A 13220-nucleotide genomic window follows, 5' to 3' on the forward strand; every position below is an offset into this window, starting at 1 on the left:
TGCTGCATAATATTGATGCAGGGTTCGGGACCAAAGGGAACTCTTTCTGAATTACATCATTTAGGGGGCGTAAATCCTGTATCATCCTCCAAGACCCCCCCTTTGCTTTTTTGATTGGATAAATACATGTGTTGCATGGGGAGTTTGAAGGCACTATTATCCCTTGTGCTAGTAGTGCATTTATTGTCTCTTTTATCCCTTCTTCAGCTTCACGGGACAATGGATACTGTTTCACTCGAGGTAAAATTGCTCCTTGCTTTAGTTTTATTACCACAGGTTATACTCCATGCAACAGCCCTACATCATGGGGGCCTGTTGTCCACAAATTATTTGGTACGAGCCTCATGTCGTCATCAAAAAATGACGGCGGTGCTCCCACCACTGCCATCAGTTGAACGGGGATTTCCCTGGCTTGAATCAAAATGTCACAGGGCATCGCTATTTCCATTACTATTTCACCATCCTCTTCTGCATCTGAAAAGAGATCCTCATCTGTTATCTCTCTTAGGGCGATGTTGGCATTTGTACACAGCACTGTACGCCACTCACATCCTTCCCTATCTACTCCAATCACAGCAATCCTTTTCACTGATACCTGTGCAGTGTGCAAATCTAATGATACCACTGATCCTGGTGCTGTGTCGGGGCACACTATGGGGCGGAAGAGGAACTCCGCTGGAATCCTCCAGTCCATTCTTCTCAGCTCTGGAATTATGAGGGCCAATGTCTTTAACCCTTCAATAAACATTTCCTCATTTTCCGGCAACCCTCGTACTTCTTGTGTGGTTGTGTAGGCTTGCACTACCAACATTGCACACAAGGGGCATATTCCGGGTGTTGAACACACTATTCCTCTCTCGGTAAATGATATGGTCATGTTAAGTTTACTCAGGAGATCCTTCCCTAATAAATTTATCGGTGAGTGTTCATAATACAGTAAGGGTGTCTTTACAGTCTTACCCCCCACTGTTACATCCAATGCTTCTGTGTAAGGAACGTCAATTACAGCCCCAGAGAACCCCTGCGTCTCTAACTTCCTGTTAGATAACGGGAACCGGCCCTCCCGGATACATGATTTTTCTGCTCCCGAATCCACCATGAATATGAACTGCTTGTCTCCTATCTGCGCCCCTACCAATGGTTCCTCTGCTGCATCGTAGGTGGTAGATAGAACTGGACACGCAAGTGTTCTCTGTGGGCTGTCCTATGCAGGGTGTCTCATCGACCCCCCTTGATTGAAGACACTCCCTGAAACCACTGATACTCCGCTATAGGGTGCTGGTGCGGGGGCCCCGTTGGCTGTTGTCGCAAAAGGGTTGCCTGGCGTGTACTGCATATTGTCATTGTTTTGTGGGTGGTTCTGCGTTCTATACTGGTGCCCCGGTTGTTGCTCATTATTACCTTGGCCTGCGTTTCTCGGTTGCTGTTGTCCCATTGGAAGACCATATGGGCTCCCCAGGTGAGGATGGCCATACTGTTCTACCTCTTGGAACCCGTTGTTGAGTCTTGCTCTGCACTCCCTAGAGTAATGCCCCCATCTTCCGCAGTTCCAGCAACTCCCTTGGGCACCTCTAGGGCCCTGCCATCCATTTCCTCCCATTCCCCCGTACCCCGGTCCACCCCTTTGGCCCCTGTACCCACCTCGTCCTCCTCGAGGGGCCCACTCCTGCCACTGCAACCCTCCGCCTGTCTCCTGCTCATTCCACTGCTGCTGTCCTGCTCCCGCCCAACTAGTTGCCATCTTTCCTTGTATGGCAATCAGCCCCTCCTCCTCCTCATCTCCCTCCCTGCTGTGGGGGAGTGCGGCTACAGCCGCTGCGACCTTCACCAACTTTGTCTGCACTAGTTTTGCTTCGTCTGCCAATCTCCTCTGCGCCACCTCCTTCTCCCTTTCCTTTATCCGCTAACAATGGTGCACTATTATGCTCTGAATCTCTGGCCATCCCTTCGCTTCAATGCCCGCTATTTTGTCAAGCGCCTTTTGCACCTCTTTTGGGAGCCCTCTTTTTATAATGAAGTAAAATAAAGATGTCGATTGATACCAGGGCGTACCCGTTTCCGTTCTCCACATCTCTTGGACCCGAAAAATGTAATCCATAGCCTCCTCCCCGTCATTCATTGTACACTGCATTACTGACTAAGTCTGGCGTATCTGGAAACGCTTTGCGCAAGGCATCCCACACCCTCGCATGCACTGTGTTAAAGGAGGTCCCATCATGGCGGTCGCAGTCTAATGTTACTCCCGGGAAACCAGCCTTGACCCATACTCTCTCAGCCTGATCCCCCACTGCTGATACAAGCAAGCTCTTCACATCTCCTATTGCTAGGGGTACCCCGGCAGTGTGCTTCTCAAAGGCGTATATCCACTTACTTGCCCCTCCCGATAACGGGGGCAATAGCTTTAATAAATTGGCCTTGTCCATCTGAGCCCATGGGATATAATTCGGCCTCCCTCCTCCCCTATGTATCAGTGGGAGCTGTAGCCTTCCTTTTGTCGTTGTATCTGGACCCGTTTTGGCTACTGGTGTTGCCAGTGATGCCATTTTCCCCACCCTGTTCCTTAATCGCCCCGTCCACTCATCATCCAGTGTTCTCATTGAACATGTACCATCCACCCCTTCACTTCCCCCTCCCATTGCCATGCTCAACCTGTCGCTTTCTTCTAAATCGTCCCTTATATCACATAGTAGTTCCTCTCTGTCCCCTATAGGCCTTTCTTCATTGTCAATACCTCCCTCTCGTGTCCCTACTTCGATTATTCGTGTCGGTTCTTCCTCAATTCTGAACAGTATCTCACCCTTTTTCCACCCGTCTTCGAGTGTTCTATTCTCACTCGGCGCTCTAGATGTGCGCCCTGATCTTGCTGCATTAAGTGCTGTTTGTTCACATGTCTTTTATCCTTGAGAGCTCATCTTTCGCTATTGAGAGTCTGGATTGTAAATCATGTTAGCTTTTCTATGTCCACCCTTTGTGTACTTGCCTGGGTTCGCCCCTTGTACTTTCATATGGCGGGGGTGCCGTGGGCCGGTGGGGTGTAGTAGTTGTCGGGGGAGGCACATAAGTGGGATCACTGTACCCTTCTGCGGGCTCAGGCTTGTTTAATATCGGGTACAAGCTTATTACCTCTATTGGTGGCGCTACATTTGACGATTCTTTAACATCTTTCTGTATCATCAGTGGATTGTCTGTGGTGGACGGGAGGTCAGCATTTAATGCTGGTGCTTTAGGCAGTGGTATCTCTTCAAATAACCTCCAGAGATCTAATATTTCCCTCCTATTGTGCAGCTGCTTCCCCTTGTATTTCAAACAAATGCATGTGGCCACCATGTCCAGAACACTTATCAAATGACCCCCCCTCGGGCCATATCTGGGGTAACCCCTCTCCCTTCAGCTCTGTTATCCATTGGTCATGATATTTCTTAATTCGCTCCGCGTACCCTGGTAGGTTCTTACAAATATGTGATAAGGGTGTTTCGGCCCCCATCTCTGTGTTTTCCTAGTACTTGTGTGTCTCTGTGTGTCCACAATTACAATGTAAACCTATTACCAATATGGGTTTCGTCTTCTACTTCACATTCAATAATGGGCTCCTTTGTGCTCTTCCCCCTGCCTGCGCAATACAAAACTGGCTGTACACAGTCTCTATTCTCTTTGGGGAGGGGGGGCACATACAAGAGCAAATCATCAGTGATTTTGACAATATTAACCCGGAAATCAAAAAGGTACACACTCACTTTACCTTGTCATTCTTTCCTTCAAGAAGCTTTATCCGGCCACACTTACCATGACCATGCAATTACTATACATTTATAACCACTTTACACACCCACAGCACCAAATTGTCTTCCGACACATACGAGGTGCACACACCTCTCTGTAACACTCTATTCACAATTCAAGCTGCCCTCCCTTTCCTCCCTAGCCGGCTGTCCCTTTCCTTCTTATTCAGATATATGGATGCGTATATATATATATATATATTGGTCTGCTCTTCCCTCTTCTAGTAAGACTCTCTCTCTTTTACTTTCTCCCTAACATGTTGTACTGATCTCACTTTTATTTTCCCCCCAACCCTAAAGAAAAGAAGGAAGAAATAGCAGTCACTAATATATTCTCTGTGTCCCCCTTTGCCAGACACTTTTATCTTATTTTCCACTTCTTCATATATTCCCAGTACTAGTCAAGATAGCACTATGCGGCGCCGCCTTCCACCCCCTTTCGGAGCTAGGTTCCCGTCACTTTTATCTCTCATTTACCTCTTATTCCTAATGGCCATATGCAAAGAAAAAGCAAGGAAATTTTAGGGTGATCCTTAGTAGATCTGCGTACCCCCTTTTCTACCCCTCTTTGTTTTCTGTCCTAGACTTCTTCCCCCACTCCCTTTACGATCGCTCGCACTCAATACTCACGTGCCCGTCTTGAACCGATAGTCTCCGAAACTGGGTCCGTCCAGGCAGTGTTGCCGTCCGCTCAACAGTCAGCCCCGGCTCCGGCGAGCGGTACTCAAAGGGGATTTTTCAACTGGGATCCCGTACCCTCTCTCTTTTGAGTGCGCACTTCTTAGTGTACCGGTCGCCGTTGGCGGGCAGCCTCCCGGAGCCGGCTCACCGTGCGTATCCCTTTTCGACCGGAGATTCTCGTGCCAAAAGGGGACGGTAATGTTAGGTCGGGAAAAAATAATAATAGTAATGATCACGCTTTCGGGGTCACCACTGAAGGCATGCGTCTCCAGCCAGCACGATCCTCCCCGCAATGAGAGACAATGAAGGACTCTCCCAAATCGGGAATAAAGCCAAGACAGAGTGCGGGTGAGCTTAAATGGGAGTTTATCAATCAGAATAGGGCATGCAAAGAACTCTGCAAACTCCGAGAGCGCTCTGTCTGACAATAGCAAAGACAGGCGTATATATTTACAAAAAACGTCATAAGAACCTACATACTATAGGGGGCACAAGTTCGATGGGATTGGGTGGCGATGACTAACTATAGGTGCTGCTGCGATGCGGTTGGCTTTGGCTGGAAGACGTCACTGGTCAGCCTCGTGGGTTGGGCTGGGCCTGGCAGGTTGGCTGAGTTCATCCGGGCGGTGTTGTTGTGCCCTCGCGGCCAGTGTCAGAGATGAATGTCTTTTCCTGACTTATTTGCCCTAGGCCATGCACACCGCAGTCATTCAGTCATTACAATATTATCTTCTTTAGTAAATCTTCCAATAGGTTATTCTACAGGTTAATGCAACACAGGAGGAATGCACCTTGTGAGGGGTCTGATGGTCATTCGTCAGGGCAAGGTTACCAGTGCCATGTTGACCGGGGCCATAGGTTGAGGGGCTAAGCTTCAGGGCATGGGACGGGCGGTACATGTCTCCCTGTCTTGTTAGATGTGGTTATAAATGTGCCGCTGTGTGTTGCCACAGTGTTGGGTGTCATGATTGCACAGGGCCGTAAGTCTAAGATGATCGGGTGGGTTGTGGGGTTTACGAGGGGGCGCCTTTGGAAGTGTGTGTTCAGGCAGAGTTTTACTGCTGTACTGTAAATAATGCAGATGGCGGGTCGTAGCCTTGGGTGCTGCAGAGGGGACTACAAATCTTTGAAGCGGCTCCAGTCTGGTTGGGGGAGGTGGAGCAGCGCGGCACGGGCCTCTGCTCTCATGTTTGGCAGTCTTCGCAGGGTGGGAGGGGAAATGGCCTTGCACATATTCACAAAGGTATCTTCCTCGTGTGTTGCCGGCTTTTAGAGGTGAAAACATCACAATCATTAGAACACTTTATAATATTTGTTTGAATCACTTGAAAACATACATTTCACTTTGCTGGAGGTGTCTCAATTATATCCAGTCTGAGCACCTTATTCGTACACTATGTTTTAACAATTACAGTATTTAGTTATATGCATATACATTTGCAGTAAGTGAGGTAGTATTGAGGTTGGTGGAGTACATAGAAAATGACCCGCTACAGTATGTGACGGTGGTGGCATATAAGGGGCTTAGACATACACGCGTGACGAGTGCATTCTCGCACATCCTTTACATGAGCCCTCTGTATGGTTACATTTGTTTTCTTGTGTACTCTAGCAGCATTAGTTCAGTTATGACGCGGGACCGCGGGGTGTACGGTTTTCAATGATACATATAAAGAATAATCCCCCGGAATGCTTTCATCATTTGCACACCCCTGCAGGGGTGTGGGTCCTTCATTGCTGGTGTCATGTAAACATGCGTTTCTTACAATAATTACACAATTTTACAGGTTTCTTTAGTAGAAGTAATTTTATGGAAAGGATACACGTATTAAAAGTAGTTTTTGACATTCGTATTTGGGTATTTTTCTGCTTTCATCGGATGACCATTCTACAGATCTTCCCATCACCCAGGCCTCGCTGACCGGGTCACTCTGGGAGCAGTGATACACTGTGGGCGGTGAAATGTTACAGTGTTAGTATCTTATGCTAGTTCATGTCCGTCTTGTTCGTGGGAACGGGCTCACAGCGGATCTGCCAGGGTGCTGCGGCGACAGGGATAATTGAAACTCTCCAAGGGTGGGGGCCGCGCTACAGTGCGCTGAGCTCACACCATCTTTGATAGACAAAATGGTTTCTGGGCCTAGCTAAATTCAATACGTGTGGGCAATGTCTTCAGCAGGTGAACCCTCCACCACCTGGGCCCGGGTGGTCTGAGGGGACGCCCAATGAGCCATGGCCCTCACCTGGGGAGGGGATGCAGGCAAGGAGGGTCTTTTGGACCACTCCTCCCCTACACTTGTGCCGTGCTGCCCAGAGTAAAACAATATCCCCTGTCAAGGGAAGCAGAGGAGGGAATACTACAGCAGGGTATCATTGTGCCATCAAATGTGATTCATCAGATTAAGAAAGCAAAGGGAGGGGCTTGGAGGATGATACAGGATTTAGGACAACTTAATGACATCATACAGGAGTTTCCACTTGTCCCGCATCCATTTTGTGCAGTATTCCAAAATCAGCTATATGCTTCACAGTGGTATACTTGAAAAATGCTTTTTTCTTGATAACATTCGACCCAAGCTCACAATACCTGGCAGCATTTACCTAGGGAGGGAAAAGATACGAACATTGCAGATTGCCACAGGGATACTGCGAAAGCATGAGTATTTTTAACAGAATATTGCATGAAGGTCTTGGCAACATTAATGTTAAACGCACAATAATACAATACATAGACAATCTCTTGGTTTGCGGTGGAAGTGAGGAACAGTGCAGAGCAGATTCGATCACATTATTGAACTTGCTAGCAGACAAAGGATATAAGGTGGACAGAGGGAAGTTGCAGTATTGCTTAGCAGAAGTACTGTATCTGGGACAGCTAATATCTAAGGATGGCAAAAGAATAATCCCAGATAGGGCGCAGCAGTACGCGCGGCAATTAGGCCCCACACAGTGAAAGACATGCAGCAATGTCTTGGCATATGTCATTATTGCTGAGCATGGATACTGGACTATGCAGCATACACGAGGCCCCTACTATAATCACTAAAGGAGGCACAAAAGCAAAGCACAGCAATCACATGGACACAAGAGATTAACACTGGCTTTGCAACACTAAAGGAACTAATTTGCGCAGCTCCCATTCTAGCGACCCAGACTATGAACAGGAATTCTACCTGTTTTCACAATGCAATGGAACACTCATGACAGTCGTCCTAACACAGAAAACATCCTTAGGGGCACAAGCCATTGGCCTACAACAGTGGCACCCTAGATTCTGTGATGCAAGGGCAGTTTGCGTACGAACAAGCTCTCGCAACCGCCGCCTTTGCAATTGAAAAGACGGCCACCATTGTGTTGGAATGCTCGGTAACACTTGAACATTCCTTGTTTGCAATTCTAGAACAATCTAAATCTACACTTACGATGCAAAGAACAACAGCTTATGAAATAATACTTTCCAGCTCAAACATTCACATAGAGCGCTGCAAAACAGTAAATCCAGACACATTTATCTCAGAGACACGCACGGTAGAAGACATGCAAAATCACGATTGTGCCACATTGAAGGGGAGGGTGACTACATTCCCAAAGCAAACGAGAACGCCCTAGAAGAATGTGAGGTGTATTTTGTGGACAGGGGAGCATCTATTTGCCCAGAGACAGGTGAGAAGCATGTGGGTGCAGCAGTAGTAAGAGTGGAAAAAGGAGAGTATGAAATCATTGTACAGAAACGTCTACCCATGCATTATTCAGCACAAGCTGCAGAGTCTATAGCATTAATTGAAGTGCTGCACGCAGCAAAGGGATATGCAGTAACAAGTTATTCATTTTTAGCATATGTAACCACAACGGTACATTCTGGATCGTCTAGGTAGAGGAGAGGTTTCAGAAGAGCAGACGGGTCCCCAGTACAACATGGAGAACTTTTAAATGAGTTGATAGAGGCCTTAGCAGAACCATCAGTGGTGGCGTTGGTCAAATGCCAAGCCCATACCAATAACAGGGACGTAATCTCCTCAGGAAATGCGGCAGCAGACGCTACTGCAAAACAGGCAGCCTATTTTCCAAAGCCCCAAGCAACAGAATATTTACTAAAGGGTAATGCACAGGAGGAAAAGGAAGTTGGATATAACTCACTGCCTATCACACAAATAATGGCCTTGCAAAAGAGAGCCCCAATAGCAGAACAAGAGATGTGGTCAAAGAGGGTTTGCAAACAGTCACCCACTGTTCTCCTTTGGCGACAAGAAAATACAGGAACGGTAGTAATGCCAGTGGAGTTATTACAGCTTGCATTCCATTAACTATATTATCCAGCACACACAATAAAACAACACATAGCTGCGGACATCCAGGAAAACTGGTTTGTCCCAAACATGCAGGAACACCTTGCTAAAATGACGATTGAATGTGTAACATGTCAAACTTACAACTCTGGAATGACCCTCAGGACACTGTGAGGAACACTGCCCCGCCCCGTCAGACCTTTCCGTGAACTGCACCTCGATTATGCAGACATAGGTGAAAGGTGCAATGGAGCAAGATACTTAATAATGGCGGTCTGCCCCTTTTCACGCTAGGTGGCGGCAGGACCCAGATGCGAAATGCGCGGAAACATATTTGGTGAGGGAAGTGTTTTCGCGTTGGGGCATTCGCGATGTCACACTTTGTCAATGACCTATTTAAAGAAGTAACATCCCTGCTAGGAATTAAATACAAGTTATGTTACATTTCCCACCTGCAAGCGAACGGAATGGTCGAGAAAATCAACGGCCTCCTTAAAAGCAGACTGTCAAAGTTGTGCCACACCCTCAAAAAGAATTGGGTATATTGCCTGCCCTTAGCATTGTTTCAATTGCAAACACAACCAAGCAAAGACCACCACTTGTCCGCGCACGAAATAGTAACAGGAAGACGTATGCAAACACCACTATCCCCCAGAAGAAGAGCATCAGATGCTCATAGGACTGCCACAATTTTAGGGGAGAAATTCAAAAGAGTATTTAACACAGCTTACACGGGCAGTGAGGAGCATAGCTAAACAGGTGGCACCACCCTTCAAGGGAAAACGAAACTGACACAAACACTGCAGCAACAGACAGCCCCATGACACAATTAATTCCCGGAGAGTTTGCGTACGTTCAGAGTTTTGTAAGGAGATGGAATTCTCCAAGAGTTCACGGACCTTAAGAGGTGGCGTATTGCACCCCCTCTGCAGTGAAGGTTAAGTGCCTGAAATATTGGATACACCTCTCAGATGTTAGAAAATCCCATGGCAGCATGCTACCAGAAGGGGAACAGCGAAATGAACAAGAAGTGGCTGTACACTAAGGGGATTTAATGAGTAGAAACAAAATATTTCCAAAAATCACAATATGTGAAAGTGTAAATATAAATACAACAAAAAAATTAGTGAATAGATAAAGGTGACCGATGAGGGCACAATAGGCCCACTCACACCATTCTGGAATAACTAAGAATTCACACCTGGTATCCCCCCACATAGTGTCGCAGCATGGAAAGAGGGTGATCTGCGAACTCTGGGGCATTTCCTAGAGGGAGGCTCCCCTATCACCTTTGTAAAATGAAAAGAAAAATTTAAGGGGACTGAAGCAGAAAGGTTCCATTACTCCCAGCTGAGGCACTGGGCCTCGCACAGAACAGTCAGGGAAAAGGGTTCCAGAGATCTGATGACTTTACAGATCAACCTTCGGTCAGAAACGACCAGGGGGGAAATATCCACACTCTACCGCCAATTGGACCGAACAGATCCCACGAAAAAAGAAATATATGCTGGACTGGGAGAGGGACCTGGGTCGTGAATTAGATATTGAAGAATGGGGGAAGGTCCGGTCTAGGCTTCACAAGAGCACTCAGTGCGTCTCAAATAGGGAAGAGGGCTATAAACTTTGTTATAGGTATTATGTCACTCCAGACCAACTAAACAAATCTAACCCGGACATCCCCCCCCAAACTGTTGGAGAGGATATGCAGAGAAAGGCAACCTGTTTCACATGGTATGGACCTGCCCAAAAGCAGAGGGATATTGGAAAGAGGTGGTGGACCACATCAAAACAATTACCGGTCTCACAATCCCGTGGGATCCTGGAATAATACTCCTGGGGGAAACCGGGGGAGGAGAATTCCCGTTGTCAGGACACATGGCGCGCCTATGAACACACTTCCTCCTGGCAGCAAAGATTGCCATGGCCTGGCTATGGAAGAAAGCAGAGGGTCCCTCTACACCGCTCTGGTGGTCTAAATGTTGGGAAATCGTAGTGGCGGAAAAGATGACAGCAATTCGCTCGGGGAATCTGACCTCATTCCTAAACAAGTGGGCACCACTTATGGACTACTCAGAAAGATACCCAGCTCTCACCTGAAGACCCCCGCTAACACGCTGGCTGCAAAGCGATCCATACTATAACATTGATGCAGGAGGTGAGATGTAGAGGTAACCAAACAACGTACAGAGACACGCCGAAGTGGAGCAATCCCCCTCACCTCCTAAGGTCACCTATCCTGTAGTGGACTGTGACGCGGGTTGAGGACTCAGCTTAATAACTAATTGCTTAACTAAATGCCATGTTGTTGTCAGTGTACATGTATGCCTTTGTTGAAATGCTTACTAAAATGTATTGTTGAAAAGAAAAAAAAGGTGAAGGATGATTAATTGTATATAGGTCTTTCTCTCTCTCTTTACGAAATAAATGTTTGTTTTGCAACACTAAAAGTGCACTTAACCCATTGTATTTCACTCTGTAGGTACAGACGTGGCAGAAACATGGGCCCTTAATTAAAACTCTACAAATACAGTTAGCAATAGGAGAAGTGTTAGTGCTACTAGAGCTTATTCCTATGAGTGTGACCTCTACTTACGGCCATTGTTTTTTCAACCATAACATTTCAAAACAATTGGAACATAAAAAGGGGTTGAAACCTATGCCCGGGGCACAGAGACTTCTGAACTCAATTTCCTTTTTGATTTTACTTCTTAAAAGGAGAATAAAACACGTCCAGTGGCAGAAACTGTGTTTGGGAGGTAAACAAATAAAGGCGAGGCTATATATTGAGAAGAGTCTAATCCAGGCTGTCTGATATTAAGAACCACACAGTCCCAATTCATATCTCAAATCTTGCACCTACCTGATTCACTCTACAAACATGAACAGAGTATTTATTTGTGTATGTATTTAGTATTCAAGATAGGAGTACCCTTATTAATCAGCAAACAAAAGTCTTTACGTGAGGAACTTTGAGTGGGTACACCTGGTAGAACGTACAACAGATGGAGTGGTCTTTGAAGATGAATGCAATTTTGGGCCAGCACTTCCCAAAGAATTGTTTTAGCGTTCCTCCCTCATCAACTTCTACATCCGGTCTGCCTTTGTTAAAATTGACTATACAGGGTCCTTGATGGTATCCAAGCTCTTTGTTTATGGTGGCAATGTATCTTGGTCAGCAAACCTGGGAGCTATATTTAGATGTGGCACCATTTTTCCCCTGTAATTATCTAGAGTGACCCCGATAGATGTAACCATAATACCTAATTCCTAGAGCAGAACCTTTGAAAAGTCCAATCACTTAGTTTGACTACCAAAGCAATTCCACTTCATAGCTCATACACCTTTACAACCCCTAAACTAAAAGAGCTCATAACTTGATCACTAGGTTAGCATCGTGTGCAAGGCAGTACGTAGAGCTCCAGCCTCTTACTTGGTGGAAATTCTAACATGAAGTTAGGGCACGGTACGTTGGAAGAGACTGTACATGAAGAGGCACGAAAACCTAGTACATGAGGGGCACGAAAACCTGGTATTTTGTGCCCCTCCTGTTTTAGCTACAGACATACATTTTGTTTTGAGGGGACAGTCCTTCCTTTCCTTTTTACCAGAGACTGCAGTTCACCCTATTAATGGGCAACGGCCCTCCGATAGGCCGACCAATTGAACCTATGCTAAAGGGACAGTATGCAGCACAATCAATGACTTTATGACTAGAAAAGCATACAAAACGCTCAATGGAATTGGTTCTGCCCCCTAACAATTGGAAGAATCTTAGGTGAGCTAGCTTGACTCCTACAGGTGCCATTGAGAAAAGAGTAAATATATGAGTATATATGGGTATACATCGTATTCAGACTTGTTTAGATGTGAAGACTAGAGTTCAAGAGGATTAAAGCTTTTAAACCCCTTTTGAAGGCAGAGGCACAAGAACCACTATCATAACATATCCAAGTACACATAGCATGAAAATAGTGAACATCTGGTGCAGACTTCAGGTTATTAAACAATAAGTTGATGAAACATTGAAATTGAACACATCAAATAAAGTGGAACTTAATTTAGCACCTAAACAATGTCAGCAGGGATTTATGTCTGAGTAATTAAACACGACTGATGCATGGAACAAGCTAGCCATAGAATTGAAAGAAAACAATTCTTCTAAGGTTGTTTGAAAAGCAACTGCAAGAGTACCCACAAGTGATCCTGTGGAGCCTCTTATTAGCATGCACCAATGAAGAGCAATGGAATAAATACGTGAAGGAGCTCCACAATCGCAGGACTATGATTTAGGGTTACTTGTGGCATTGATATCTCAAATTTGACAGCAATAGTAACTAATACAATGATGATGGCAATCAGTCCCACTGGATCTTTTCAAATTAGACTCCGATTTCTGAGTCGATTTGTGTTGGAAGTCTTCAACACTGTCCTTCATAGTGGCTACTATCCAAATAAATGGAAGTTAGCCATTACA

The sequence above is a fragment of the Ambystoma mexicanum genome, chromosome 11 (genome assembly GCF_040938575.1).
Source record: "Ambystoma mexicanum isolate Mex_15411 chromosome 11, UKY_AmexF1_1, whole genome shotgun sequence".
In the NCBI taxonomy this organism is placed as follows: domain Eukaryota; kingdom Metazoa; phylum Chordata; class Amphibia; order Caudata; family Ambystomatidae; genus Ambystoma; species Ambystoma mexicanum.